The sequence below is a fragment of the Antechinus flavipes genome, chromosome 3 (assembly GCF_016432865.1).
Source record: "Antechinus flavipes isolate AdamAnt ecotype Samford, QLD, Australia chromosome 3, AdamAnt_v2, whole genome shotgun sequence".
Classification (NCBI taxonomy): domain Eukaryota; kingdom Metazoa; phylum Chordata; class Mammalia; order Dasyuromorphia; family Dasyuridae; genus Antechinus; species Antechinus flavipes.
Window position 1 is genome coordinate 509,164,725 of NC_067400.1, and position 15,550 is coordinate 509,180,274.

Consider the following 15,550-nt stretch of genomic DNA (forward strand, 5'->3'; position numbering starts at 1 on the left):
ACATAAAACCATTTTGCCTGTTCTCATTCACATTGATCTCACCTTTTTCTTACATTCTACAGCACTTATTATTTGTATTATTCATTTTAGCAACTCCCAGGTATAATTAAGTAACTATTCTCAATTACATTATAAACACCTGGAAGAAAGATACTATGTCTTATATTTCTATTTCATTATATTTCCCCTGGTTATTCACATGGAATATCCTAATGTTACAGTCATGAAATAAGAAAGAAGATAACAAGAGCATGGGAAATCCTAAAATTTAGAGCTGGAAAAGGTCCTTAGACAGAGCTGTAATTAGGATGGGATATAACTAAAGCTTTGTCACAGGATGCTAAAATTTAGAAGGTGCCAACCTCAATCACTTCCTCTACCATCCCAAATGCCAAGTGCAGGCAAGCTCTTCCATGCCCAGTCTCCTCTTCATCAATGGAAACCTCCACCCTTATTAGCCATCCCTAACCCCATTCCCCAATCTCCCAATCATAATGTCACAGGGTATACTTCCCCCACTTCAGTGATTACATTCCAAATAAGTTTCCTCCCTCTACCTTGCCTCTATCTATCTACACATTTTCCATTATGGCTTTGATAGTAGAAACCACCAAATCTAACAGTCTCTTTTTATATATTATTATATTTTTATAGATTAGTAAACTAAAGACTAGAGAGCTTAAACAACAAAGGTAAAAATAAATGATGGAGCCAGGATTCAAACCAAATCCCAATGTACTTTATACTGTATCACCATGCCTCTCAAACTAAAGACAACTGGATATTCTCTAAGATAATGAAGGATAAGAAGCAAATGAATGACATAAAATGCATGGTGAGTTCATTATGTCTAACAATTAATTTCAAAATTCTTTGCCAGAGAATCTTTTAAACATAGGTGCTAATAAGGAAAAATACTAATGATGGACTTTTCTCTTTTTGTTGCTGTTGTTTCTCACTCTGTGTGAAAGTGCTAATAAATCAAGTAATTGATAAAGGCAAGGAGGAGAAGCAAGTCAAAACCAGGAGTGTCCAGGATTCAAAGCTCTGATAATTGATCCTGGAACTTCTAGGAGTAAACTCCACTAATCCAGAGAAATAATAGATTATATATATAGAGAGAGCACTTTCAAATTTACAAAATGTTTTGCACATATTATTTCATTTGGTCTTCATAACAATCCTGTGAGAAGGTAATGGCATCATAACCATCAATATTCCGAACAACCAATTAACCATCCCATTAACCACAAAACAGAAAGAAAAGGGTGGCTAGTTTTCAGATGTCTGCCCTGTGGCATATAGTAAACCATTTCTGAAGGTTATTCTGCAGTGAGAATGTATAAAAAACATTCCACTGTTCCCCCCGATGACCTGGATTTGTTTTCTGGATAGCCCCAGAGTCACTGGATCAGTGGCTTTAAGAGCCTCTACATTTCTTTTATGTGCACCCCATGTCTCTTTAAGACCTCCATTGAGTGCTTAGAACTCTATTATTCTAGAATCTACTGAGCACATGGTTGTCTTCAAATGACCTCTCAGACATGCATGATGCAAATGTGGCTCCAGAGTCAAGGTTTCATAGCTGTGAATGTAACTGCATCATGAAAAGTGAATCATGGGAACCTAATAAAAGGATTAATTCCCAATTAGAGAAGAGCTTGATCCTGAAATAGGCAGATGCAATGCAAAGTAGAGGGGAGGATTATAGAGTTGGAAGGAATCTTATAGGTCAAATATCTCAAATCCTTCATCAACTTGCAGAAAAAGAAACTGGGCTTTAGAAAGGTTAGCGATTTGTCTAAAGTCACAAAGATAGAAACTAACAGACTCGGGATTGAACCAAGCCCATTGGATACCCCATGCCTTATTTCTTCCATTACACTATTCTGCATCTCCAAAAAATAATAACAAGCTAATATTCATACAGTGCTTAGCATGTATGAAGCTTTGTGTTAAACATTTTACAATTATCTGATCCCTACAACAATTCTGGGAGACACTATCATAATCTTTTTTTAAATATGAGGAAATAATTTTTAATTTCTTTGATAATGGCTTCATTTTTCAAATATTTGGGAACTAAATCAAACTTTTAAAAAATAAAAGCAACATTCCAAATAATAAATTATCAAAGGATATGAACAGGCAGTTTTCAGAAGAAGAAACAAAAATTATCTCCAAAAATGCCCTAAATCACTATTGATTTCAGAAATGCAAATTAAAACAACTGTGAGATAATACCTCATATTCATCATATTGGCTAACATGACAGAAAAGGAAAATGATAAATGCTAGGAGGGATGTGGAAAAGGGATATTCATGGATTGTTGATGGAGTTTTGAACTAGTACAATCATTCTGGAGAAAAATTTGGAACTATATATCAAAGGAAACAAAACTGTGGAAACCCTTTGACCCAGCAATATCACTTCTAGGTCTGTATCCAAAAGAGTTCAAAGGAAAAGGAAAAGGGCCTAGATGTACAAAAATATTTATGGCAACTGCTTTTGTGGGGACAAAAATTTTGGCAATTGAAGGAAAGCCCATCTGTTGGGAAATGATTAAATAAGTTTTGGTATATGATTGTGATGGAATATTATTGTGCTATAAAAAATGACAAACGGGAATGGTTTCAGAAAAACCTGGAAAAACCTATATGCATAAATGCAGAATGAAGTAAGCAGAACCAGGAAACTACTATACACATATATATGTGTTAATGACCATAATGTGAATAATTTAGTTATTCTGAACAATGCATTGATCCAAAGTCAGTTCCAACGGACTTATGATTAAAAATGATATCCATTTTTAGAGAGAGAGCTAATGAACTTTGAGCAGAAATTGAAGTAAACATTTTTCACTTTTCTTCTTATTTTCCTTTTGGCAGCATGGTTAGTGTGGAAATGTTTTGCTTCCTTTCACATGTATAATTAATATCATATTCCTTGCCTTTTCATTGGATAGGAGAGAGTTTGGAGGGAGAGAATTTGGAATTCAAAATTTAAGAAAAAAGAATGTTGAAAACAAATGATAAATTAAAATAAAAGAATTAGAAAACCAATGTATGAACTAAAGAGAAGTTGCATAGAACGTTTAATCAAAGTGAGTGAGAAAGTTGCTAACAACCTATGGGACCCACATAAAAAATAAGGGCCAGTTTAGAACCAAAAAAGAGTCAAGAGCCTCACATGAAAGGGAAGAAAGTTGTCACAGGATATAAAAGTATTTCTGCCTCAACTTTAGCATTGATCTAGGTCTCCTGTTCCTCTGTTTAAATGGAGAAGAAATTTCAATGAGTCTCAAAATTTTGAATTTGCTATCTTCCATTTGCATCTCTGCAGCAGATGTTGTATACATCCAATCCAAGGTCAGACTGGACTTAGAGTCAAGGTTTAAGAGAATTCAGAACAAGAGCTCCCATAAGTGGATTTGGAGGATTCCATTGAAAAGCTTTGAGTTATACCTTAACCACCTGTCCTCCCTAAGCTTTCTTTCACTTACTTTCCCCTAGATTCTATATACCCTGATAAGAGAATGTTTCATATATTTTTCAGGGAGTGATAGAGCAGGGGAAGAGAGGAGGGTAGTATACCAACTTTTTCATCATAGTAAAATGGCCTTTTGTTAAAGCTAATTTAAGCTAGCTTTCTAGTTGATATCAACTAATTAATTATGGTGGGAATCACACTGATGTAGCATACCCTACGCACCTCAACTCCTGTGGCTGCACCTGGAGATCCAAGGGTAAGTTGTTGGGGTAGTCACCCCTGAATACATGCTGCATTTTCTTATATCATTGCTGCTTCTCACCACCCCTTGACTGCTAAGTATATTTGACTATATGGATCCATCTTTTTGATTTGGGGCCTAGGAGGTACCTGTAAGATGGATCACTGTCTTGAGGGGTTGGGGGTTGGAAATACAGAGAGATTCACTCTAGTTAGTGTGTAGGCACTTAGCTTCTTTGTAGTTTTTTACCCTCCTGTTTCCTAGTATGAGTCTGTCCTTTCATGTTCCTATTTAATGACTGCAACATTCTGCCCCCGTTATTTATTAACCAAGTTCCCTCTTTCATTCCCTAGCCTTGCTCCTGTTCCCTATCACTTCAGATCTTTTAAATTCACCTGCCTGTGTACATTTTCCACCTCAATGCGCTGTCAGACCTTTACAAGAGCAGATTCTTGCAAGCAGGTAACTCAAATGTAATAGGGTTTTAGCCAGAATAGTGTGGGAGTGGAGCACCTAATTGGGATATTCATGTAATTATACCAAAAGGTCACCTCCCTTGTCCAAATCACTGCAGCTTCCAGAGCTATTGCTAAAGTCTCACTTTAATAACAAGGCACTACCTGGGGTATGTGCTCTATCCCTGAATCATACAGCATAACTCTCCTCCCAGTTTCCAATTCCCTTTGTAATAAGCTGCTACAGAACCTCCCATTTATACTCCTAAATGCCAGCTGAGGCTACTGCTGCTGTTGAGCCTTGACTCAAGACTGTGGAGTAAGCACCAGATGCCCAGGTCATACCCCAGTGTTGTTCCTACCACAGGAAAACAGCTAAGCTGCCTAAAACAAGGCAGCTTTTCAACTCTCTGGGACAGCTGCCTCATTTCAGCTGCATCATATTCAAATAACTTGGGTTTTAGGGTGATTGAGTTCAGTGTGTTTTCTGAATAGGTTCAAAATTCACGGTTTCTGAATTCCTGTTTTCAAGGCTCTGTTCTCTTAAAGATTTACTGGGTGGTTTATCAGTCAGCCAATAAGTTTGGGACTAAATTCTTTATCTCCTTTTAAACTGTTACAATCTTACAGCTGAAAGTCCCCAGATCATCACACTGGGGAAATTGGAGCAGTGTTAAAGGGGATACACAAGGTCATTGTTTTTGCAGCACCTCATTCACTTTAGTATTTATAAATGAATACACCACAGGTGCAAGACGAATTCAACATCTAAAGACAGTCACTAGGTTTTGTTTCATTTTCCCCACATCCAGATGAACCTTATTCCCCAAACTGCCAGGTGCATGGATTCTGGTCATCTCCACTAGAATGCTATGTTTCCTGAAGGAAAAAATATACATCTTTCCTGATCTTTTTCATGTGTGTTTAAAGTGCTTGGTTCTTTGATGACTGAAAAGCTAATGCCTGAATCAAGGAAACACTTTAATGATCTCAACATGGTCAAGCCCAGATGTTGCATCCTCAAGAAGAGAAGTTTCATCTCTTTAGCCCAGTTTCCCTCAATACTTTACCTATTTAACATCCAGCCTTTTAAACTAATGGTGTCAAATTCAAATAGAAATGTGACTGCTAAATCATATGCAAAGATCCCTGTAGGCTGCATAGTGATTTAGAAATTTACAAATTAATATTATCTCTGTTTTATTGTTTTTTTTATTTATTCTGTTAAATATTTCCTGCTGATATTTTAATCTGGCTGGGGTTGTGGTGTGACATCACTCCCCTAAACTATCCTTCATTATGCTCTCATTTCATGATTAAGAATTAGGTGCATAAAGAATGTTTGTGTCAGCCCTCTTTGTAGTGGCCAGAAACTGGAAACTGAGTGGATGCCCATCAATTGGAGAATGGCTGAATAAATTGTGGTATATGAATATTATGGAATATTATTGTCTGGTAAGAAATGACCAACAGGATGATTTCAGAAAGGCTTGGAGAGACTTACATGAACTGATGCTGAGTGAAATGAGCAGGACCAAGAGATCATTATATACTTCAACAACAACACTATATGATGATCAATTCTGATGGACGTGGCCCTCCTCAGCAATGAGATGAACCAAATCAGTTCCAATAGAGCAGTAATGAATTGAACCAGCTACACCCAGGGAAAGAACTCAGGAACGTGACTATGAACCACTACATAGAATTCCCAATCCCTCTATTTTTGTCTGCCTGCATTTTTGATTTCCTTCATAAACTAATTGTACACTATTTCAAAGTCTGATTCTTTTTGTACAGCAAAATAACAGTTTGGACATGTATACTTATATTGCATTTCATTTATACTTTAACATATTTTTAAAATGTATTGGTCAACCTGCTATCTGGGGGAGGGGATGGGGGGAAAGAGGAAAAAAATTGGAACAAAAGGTTTGGCAATTGTCAATGCTGTAAAATTACTCATTCATATAACTTGTAAATAAAAAGATATATATATATATATATATATATATAATATATATATATATATAGAGAGAGAGAGAGAGAGAGAGAGAGAGAGAGAGAGAGAGAGAGAGAGAGAGAGAGAGAGAGAGAGAGAGAGAGAGAGAGAGAGAGAGAGAGAGAGAGAGAGAGAGAGAGAGAGAATTAGGTGCATAGATTCTGGCTTACAATAAATGTAAACCAAAGGTGAATGTGCTAGTCCACATTCTAGTCTAAGGAGCATTCTAGTCTAGAGCACATACTGATGTTAATCAGACATTGTTGTGCAAAGTATGGAGGTCCTTGGTTTGATTCAGCTTCTCTGACATTTTCAGGTTTTGTCTTATCATTCAGTCTGTGTGTTCATCTAACCTCACCTTGTTCCTGTCTGTCTAGCTGAACTTTTATATTCAGCTTTGTCTGTCCTAGGCCTCCATTTCTGCTCACCAATTTTTGGTGATAAATTATTCTTCTTCTTCAGCTTCACAGTTTGGACAGATGTCCCTTATTTTTGATAATAGTTTTGATCATCATGTCTCATCCTTCAACAGCAAATAGCTATTTCCAGCTCTAGGGAATAACTTCTATTTATTAACCCTTCCTTAGATGCTACTTTAGCTTGGGCTTTAGTTACTTTACTACTTGAGAGAAAGAGTAGCTAAAAGTAGTTCCCTTCTGACATATATTGTTCTTAAGTTTCAGAGTCAGATTTTAATTTCTAGATTCCTTAAGATAATACATTAAGGCATTAAAATGAAAGGCAAAGCTCCAAAATATTGTAAACACATACATAAGTTGTTGTTTGCCTAAAGTATCTCTTTAAGCTACTGGATACCATGGTGATGGGCATCATGAAATATGTAAAGAGCTAAGAAGGTACAGTAGAAATAGAAACACAATTTTCAAACAAAATGGGGTCTAGGAAGAGACTAAACAATTTCTGAGTATATCTCTTCAAATAAAATAATTCCTCCATTTTAAGTGGATTTCTAAAAAGTGAATGTTTACCTCCACATACACAAAATGACAGCCTTAGGTAAGTCAAGTATCCACACAAGGGTTATTTTTTTTAAATTTCTATCTTTTGTATGTCCTGAATACATAGCAATTTCTCCTACTTACATCATTCCTTTAGTTTTAAGGTTACCTCCCTCGTAAAGTTTTCCATGGTATACCTTAGATAGAAATATCTCATTTTTCAGAAGTGCACATCATTTTGTACTTCTTTTATGAGCACCCACATCACATTAAGACAAATCAAGTTAATAAGTGTCACTAAATACCTTTTGGATATTTCAAATAAGATACCCGGTAAGCATCTCAGACACAAAAACCTCACTTTTAGTATTAAAATCTTCACAATCCAGCCTTTAGCTATTTTTCCAAACTTCTAAAACATTATTTTCCCCCAATGCATCCTACATTCCATCTACACTCACTTACATGCTGTGCCTATTACAGAATATTTAATTTTCCAGCTCCATATATTTGTATGCACTGTTCCTAATACCTTGAATGAAATCTTTATTCACTTCTTCCTCTCAATACTCAATTCAAATGCCATATTCTGCAAGAGATCATGGGTCTTCCCCATCTTCTACCTTACTAGTGCCTTACCTCTACAAATCAATCCTTCTGAGATTCACGTCCATTTACACAGTATATATTATGTAAGTACATAGTTATTTGTATGCTGTCTCTCCTATTAACATGTGGGCTCATTGAAAACAGGGGCCAAATTTTTACCTTTCATTGTATCACCAGTGTTTAAATCTGAGACAAGTACTTACCAAACTTATTGATCATGCCAGTGCAGTGGATAGAACACCAGCTCTGAAGTAAGGTGGACCTGAGTTCAAATCTGATCTCAGACACTTAACACTTCCTGGCTGTGTGACCCTGAGCAAGTTACTTAACCCCCAATTGCCTCAGGGGGAAATCAAAAACCTTATTGATCAACTGATTATTTAAATTAATTTGATATGTTTTAAATTTGTAATTTAATTAAATTAATTCATTCAGATTTTATTTTGCATTATGTTTATTTGTTTACATGATTTATATTCTCTGATATTCAGCAAGTTCTTTATAAGCAGAAACTATATACACTTATATTTTGTATAAGAACAATGCTTACCATCATGGCTTGTTAATTGTAGGAGTTCAATAAATATTTGAATGAAATAATGAATTCAAGTGGAACCAAGTAAATGCATTTTAAAGGTATTTAAGGTAGGTAACATTGAAAGAAGCAACTTTTTTTTGGTAGACTTGAAATTTAAATTTGGATCAGAACCACCATATATCTTCTGGTAATCATTTCTGAACATAGAGGCATCTATACGTTTAAGCTAGAAATAAATCTAAAGATTTGTTTAAACGCAGACATCTTTTTTAAAATCCAAAAGAAAAAAATGAAAGGATTTTAATTTTAAATGATTTGTTAATTATTAAAATTCCATAATTATTATGAAAATGTAAATATATGGTTTATTTGTATGAAAGAGAAAAATCCTTTACTTGGCATAAATCCATATAGTTTTCATATTTCTTATAATCCTTATTTGTTGTTCTATCACAATAAAATAATTTATTACATTTATGTTCCATAATTTGTACAACCATTTCCCAATCAGTAGTCACACACTTCATTTCTAGTTTTTTACCATATGCTGCTTTGAGCATTTTAGTTCATATATATCTTTTATTTTTTTTCCTTTTAAAAAATATTTTATTTTCCTAGTAGTGATTTTGCTGAGTCAAAACATATGCATAGTTTTATAGACTTTTGGGTATAGTTCCAAATTGCTCTTCAGAATGGATCAATCGGTTCATAACTCTACCAACAGTTATTAGTGTCCCAATTTTCCCACATCTTCTCCAACATTTATCATTTTACTTTTCTGTCACATTAACCAATCTGATAGGTGTGAGATGGCATCTCAGAGTTGTTTTCAATTGTATTTATTTAATCAATAGTGATTTAGAGCATTTTTAAAAATTTTATCATAGTTTTGATTTCTTCTGAAAACTGCTTGTTCATATCTTTTAAACTTTTATCAATTGGGGAATGACTCATCTGTATGATTTAGTTAACCTTTTTTTAGATATGATGTCTTTATCAGAGAAACTTGTAAATTTCCCTGCAATTTTATGCTTTCCTTTAATATTGTTTGTATTAGTTTTGCTTATGTACAAGCTTTAAGAAAACATGTACAATTAATTCCCAACACCCCTCCACATTCATCATGCTGCACAAGAAAAATAAGATCAAAAGGGGAAAAAATGAGAAAAAAAAACAACAAGCAAACAAATAAACAATAAAAAGGGAAAAGACCATGTGTTTGGTTTATGTTGTCTTCATAATTCTCTCTCTGGATGTGTATGCCTCTTTCCATCTCAAGTCTATTTGTATTGCCTTGAATTACCTCATTCTTGAAAAGAGCCAAGTCTATCACTGTTAATCTTCATGCAGTCTTGCTGTGTACAATGTTCTTTTTGTTCAATTCATTTCACTTAGCATCAGTTCATGTAAGTTTCCCCAGGATTTTCTGAAATCAGCCTGTTTGTCATTTCTTATAGAATAATTACATTCCATTACATCCATATTCTATAATTTACTCAGTCATTTCCCAATTGGTGGGCATCTACTCAATTTCCAATTCCTTGCTACTACAAAAATTGCTACTACAAACTTTTTGCATATGTGGGTCTTTTCCCTCTTTTACAATCTCTTTGGGATATATTATAGTGAGACTGTTGGAACAAAAGATATGCATAGTTTTGTAGCTCTTTGAACATAGTTCCAAATTTATGGAAAAGTTTTTTAATTTAATGTAACCACATTATCCATTTTATATCCAATAAAGCTCTCTCTCTCTTGTTTGGTCCTAAATTCCCCATTCTCCTTAGAGAAAATAGGTAGACCATACCTTGCTCTCCTAATTTGCTTATGGTACCATCCCTTAAGTCTAAATCATGTACTAATTTTGATCTTATTAATTTATACTTAGTTTCTGCCAAAATGCTTTTTATTTTTCCCAGCAATTTTTCTTAAACACTAAGTTCTTGTCTCCAAAACTTGGATCTTTGAGTTTATCAATTTCTAGATTATTATGTTCATTTGCTTCTGGATATTATATACCTAATCTACTCTCCTCCCACTGATCCATCACTCTATTTCTCAGTCCTTACCAATATTTTTGATGATTATCCCTTTGTCATACAAATTGGGATCTGATATGGCTAGGCTGCATTCCTTCACATTTTTTATTTCATTCTTTACCTTTTTTCTTCTAAATGAATTTTGTTACAATTTTAACTCCATAAAATAATATTTTAGTTTGATTGGCATGGCATTGCATAAGTGCATTATTTTAGATAGAATTGTGATTTTTATTACATTGATTTGAATTACCCAAAAGAAATTAATCTTTTCCCAGTTATTCAGATCTTAGTTTGTGTGAAAAGCATTTTATAATTGTGTTCATATAGGTCCTAAGCTTGTCTTTATAGTACATACTCAAATAGTTTATATTGTCTACAATTGTTTTAAGTGGAATTTCTCTTTCTATGTTTTCCTATGGCATTTTGAGGGAATATATAGAAATGCTGATTATTTATGTGAATTTATTCTTTATCCTACAACTTTTCTGATGTTATTAATTATTTCAAGTAGGTTTTTTTTAGCTTATTCAAATTTTCCAGATACGCCATCATCTGCAAAGAGTCAAAATTTTGTTTTCTCATTAGCTACCTTAATTTATTCAATTTCTTTTTTTCTTGCTATAGCTAGCATTTATAGTATAATATGGAATAATAATGGTGATAATGGGCACCTCGCTTCAACCAGATCTTATGGAGAAGGTTGTTAGTTTACCCCTATTATAAATAATGCTTGTTAATGGTTTTAAAGAGTGGCTACTTGTCATTTTAAGGAAAGCTCCATTTATTCCTTTGTTTTCTAGTGTTTTTAATAGGAATGGGTGCTGTTTTTTGTCAAAAGCTTTTTCTGCACTTATTGAGATGATTATATTATTTCTTTTTAAATTTTTTATTAAAGTTTTTTATTTACACAGCATATGCATGGGTAATTTTTCCAACATTGACCACCTTATTGTTGAAAATTTTCCCTTTCTTCCCCCCACCCCTCCCCAATCTGACAGGTAGTCCAATACATATTAAATCCAATATATAAACACATATTTATATAGTTATCTTGTTGCACAAGAAAAATCAAATCAAGAAGGAAGAAAAAGAAAAACTGAGAAAGAAAACACAATTTAAGTAAATAACAACAGAGAGAGTGAAAATGCTATGTTATGTTCCACTCTCTGTTCCCATGGTTTTCTCTCTGGGTATAGATGGCTCTCTTCATTACTGTATAAGCGGAACTGGTTTGAATCATCTCAATGTTGAAGAGAGCCACATCCATCAAAATTGACTATCATATAGTCTTGTTGTTGCTATATATAAATGATCTGGTTCTGCTCATTTCACTTTGTATCAGTTCATGTAGAGAGATCTCTCTAAAATCATCCTGCTGGTCATTTCTTACAGAGCAATAATATTCCATAGCATTGATATACCATAATTTATTCAGCCATTCTCCAATTGATGGACATCCACTCATTTTCCAGTTTCTTGCCACTACAAAGAGGGCTGCCAGAAACATTTTTGCACATGTAGGTACTTTTCCCTCCTTTAAGATCTCTTTGGAATATAAGCCCAGTAGAAGCACTGTTGGATGAAAGGTTATACATAGTTTGATAATTTTCTGAGCATAGTTCCAAACTGCTCTCCAGAATGGTTGGATCCATTTACAATTCCACCAACAATGTATCAATGTCCCAGGTTTCCCACATCCCCTCCAACATTCATCATTGAGATGATTACATTATTTCATTGGTTTGTTATTATACGATTGTTAGTATGCTATTGATATTGTTATTGTATACTGATATAATATTTTGCTAATAATTTTTCTAATATTGAATCATTCCTGCACACATTTTATAAATTCCACCTGGTAATAGTATATGATTTTTGTGTTATATTGCTGTGATATCCTCACTAGAATTTTCTCAAAAATTTGCATTAATATTCATAAGGGAAATTGGTCTCTACTTTTCTATCTCCATGTTTGTTCTCCCGGTTTAGGTACTAGCACCACATTTAGATCATAAAAGGAATTTGGTAGGATTCTTTATTTATCTATTTTCCCAAATAGTTTGTGTAGTATTAGAATTAATTGTTCTTTAAGTGTTTTATAGATGTCATGTGTGAATCCATCTGGTCCTGGTAATTTTTTATTAGGGAACTCATTGTTGGGCTGTTCAATTATTTTTCTAAGATAAAATTATTTAAGTAATTTTTTGTTCTTCTGTTAATTTGGGCAGTTTATATTTTTCTAAATATTCATCCATTTTAATTAGATTATCAGATTTATTGACATAAAATTTGGCAGGATAACTACTACTAATTTATTTAATTTGTTCTACCCTTTTCATTTTTGATATTGGTAATTTTGGGTTTTTTTTTTTAATTTTTTAAAGAAAATGTGCCCCCAATAAAAGTAGGTCCTACTTTTATTTATTAGTTCAATATTTTTTTTTAATTTTCAATTTTTTAATCTCTGATTTTCAGGATTTCCCATTAGGTGTTTAATTGGAGATGTTTAATTGTTCTGTTTCTAGTTTTTTTTAAGTGCATGCCCAACTGATTGATCTGTTCTTTCTGTATTTTGTTGATGTAAGCATTAGGAGATATAAAATTTCTTTTAAGTACTTCTTTAGCTACATCTCATAATTTCTGGTATGATGTCTCATTGTTGTCATTCTCTTTAATGAAATTATTGATTGTTTTATGATTTATTTGTTGGCCCACTCATTCTTTAAGATTAGGTTATTAAGTTTCTAATTAATTTTAATCTGCACTTCCATGTTAAATATGTTGAATTTTTAAATTGATTTTTATTGAATATATTTTGCCTTACTATCTGAGAAAGATATATTTAATATTTCTGCTTTTCAGCATTTAATTGTGAGCTTTGTTAATTAATTCATGGCTAATTTTCATGTTGGTTTCATGTACTGATATTCCTGTTCAATTTACTCCATATGTTTATCATATCTAACTTTTCTAGAATTTTACTTAACTTCTCATTAACTTACTTTGTAGTTATTGTTGCTGTTATTGCTGTTGTTGTTGTTGTTGGTGGTGGTGGTGGGTGGTGGTGGTGGTGGTGGTTAGATTTATCTAGTTCTGAGATGAAAAAAATTGAGATCCCTATGAGCATATTTTTATTGTGTAGTCCCTCCTGTAACTCATTTAATTTTTCTTTTAAAATTTTAGATGTTTCTATCTAAAACCATCAGCAAGAATAATATATAATGGGGATGAAATAGATCCATTCCCAATAAGATTGCCCACCATCACTGTTACTATTCAATATTGTATTAGAAATCTTAGCTTTAACAATAAGAAGAAAATAGAGGAATTAGAGTAGGTGATGAGGAAACAAATTTATCACTCTTTGCATATGATATGATGGTATATTTAGAGAATACTAGAGAATCAACTAAAAACTATTAGAAACAATTAAATTTAGTAAATTTGTAAGATACAAAATAACTCCACATAAATTATGAGCATTTTTATATATTACTGACAAAATCCAGCAGCAAGGGAAACAAAGAGAAATTCCATTCAAAATACCTAGGTAATATAAAATATTTGGGATTTTACCTGCCAAGACAAAGTCAGGAACTCTATAAACACAATTACAAAACACTTTCCACATAAATAAAGTTGTATCTAATCAATAGGAAGACTACAAGTGCTCAGGGGTAGGCCAAGCTAATATTAAAAAAATAACAATTCTATTTAAATTAATCTAGTTATTCAGTGCCATACCAATCAAACTGCCAAGAAATTACAAACCTAGAAAAATAATAGCAAAATTTATCTGATAGAACAAAATCTCAAGAATTTTAAGGGGATTAATGAAAAATGCAAATGAAGGTAGTCTAGCTGTACCACATTTTTTAAAAACTATATTGTAAATCAATGGTCATCAAAACCATTTGGTACTGCCGAAGAAAGAGAGTAGTTGTCCATGGAATAGGTCAGATTCACAAGACATAATAGTCAATGACAATAGTAATCTGATGTTTGATAAACCCAAAGATCCCTGCTTCTGGGATAAGAACTCATGATATGACAAAAATTGCTGGGAAAAATTGGAAAACAGTATGGTAGAAACTAGTCATTGAGCAACACCTAACACTCTATACTAAAAAAAAGATCAAATGGGTTCATGATGAAGACATGAAGGGTGATATTATGAGCAAATTAGAAGAACAAGTGATGATCTACCTCTCAGATCTATGGAGAAGGAAGGAATTTATGGCCAAAGAAGACTCAAAGATCATTAGGAAATACAAAATGGATAATTTCAATTATATTAAATTTAAAAAGGTTTGTACAAACAAAGCCAATGCAAACAAGATTAGAAGGGAAGCAGAAAACTGGGAAAAATTATTTTTTACATCCAAATATATATATATGGAATTGACTCAAATTTCTAAGAATACAAGCCATTCTCCAATTGATAAATGGTCAAAAAATATGAACAGGTAGTTTTCAGATGAATACATTAAAACCATGTCTAGTCATGTGAAAAAAGCATGATCAGAAAAATGCAAATTAAGACAATTCTGAGGTACCGCTTTACAGCTCTAGGACAGGCTAAAATCACAGGAAAAGACAATGATATATATTAGAGGGGATGTATGAAAATTGGGACACTAATACATTGTTGGTGGCATTGTGAACTGATCCAACCATTCAGAGGAGCAATCTGGAACTCTGTCTAATGAGCTATCAAACTACGCATACCCTTTGATCCATCAATATTTTTACTGGGATTTCTGTATCCCAAAGAGATCATAAAAAGGGGAGAAATACATATCTAGATATGCAAAAATGTTTGTAGCAGCCCTTTTTCTAGTGGCAAGGAACTGGAAATCAAGTGGATACCCATCAGATGGGGAATGGCTGAATAAGTTATGGTACATGAAGGCAATGGAATATTATTGTTCTATTAAAAACAATCAGCAGGATGATTTCAGAAAGATCTGGAGATACTTACATGAACTGAAGCTAAGTGAAGTGAGTAGAACTAACAGAACATTGTATATAGCAACAAGAAGATTATTTGATTATCAACTCTTATGGATGTGGCTCTTTTCAACAATGAGGTGATTCAAGTGAAGTTCAATAGACTTGTGATGGATACAACCATCTGCATCCAGAAAGACAACCATGGAGACTGAATGTAGATCACAACATAATATTTTTGTCTTTTTGATTGTTGTT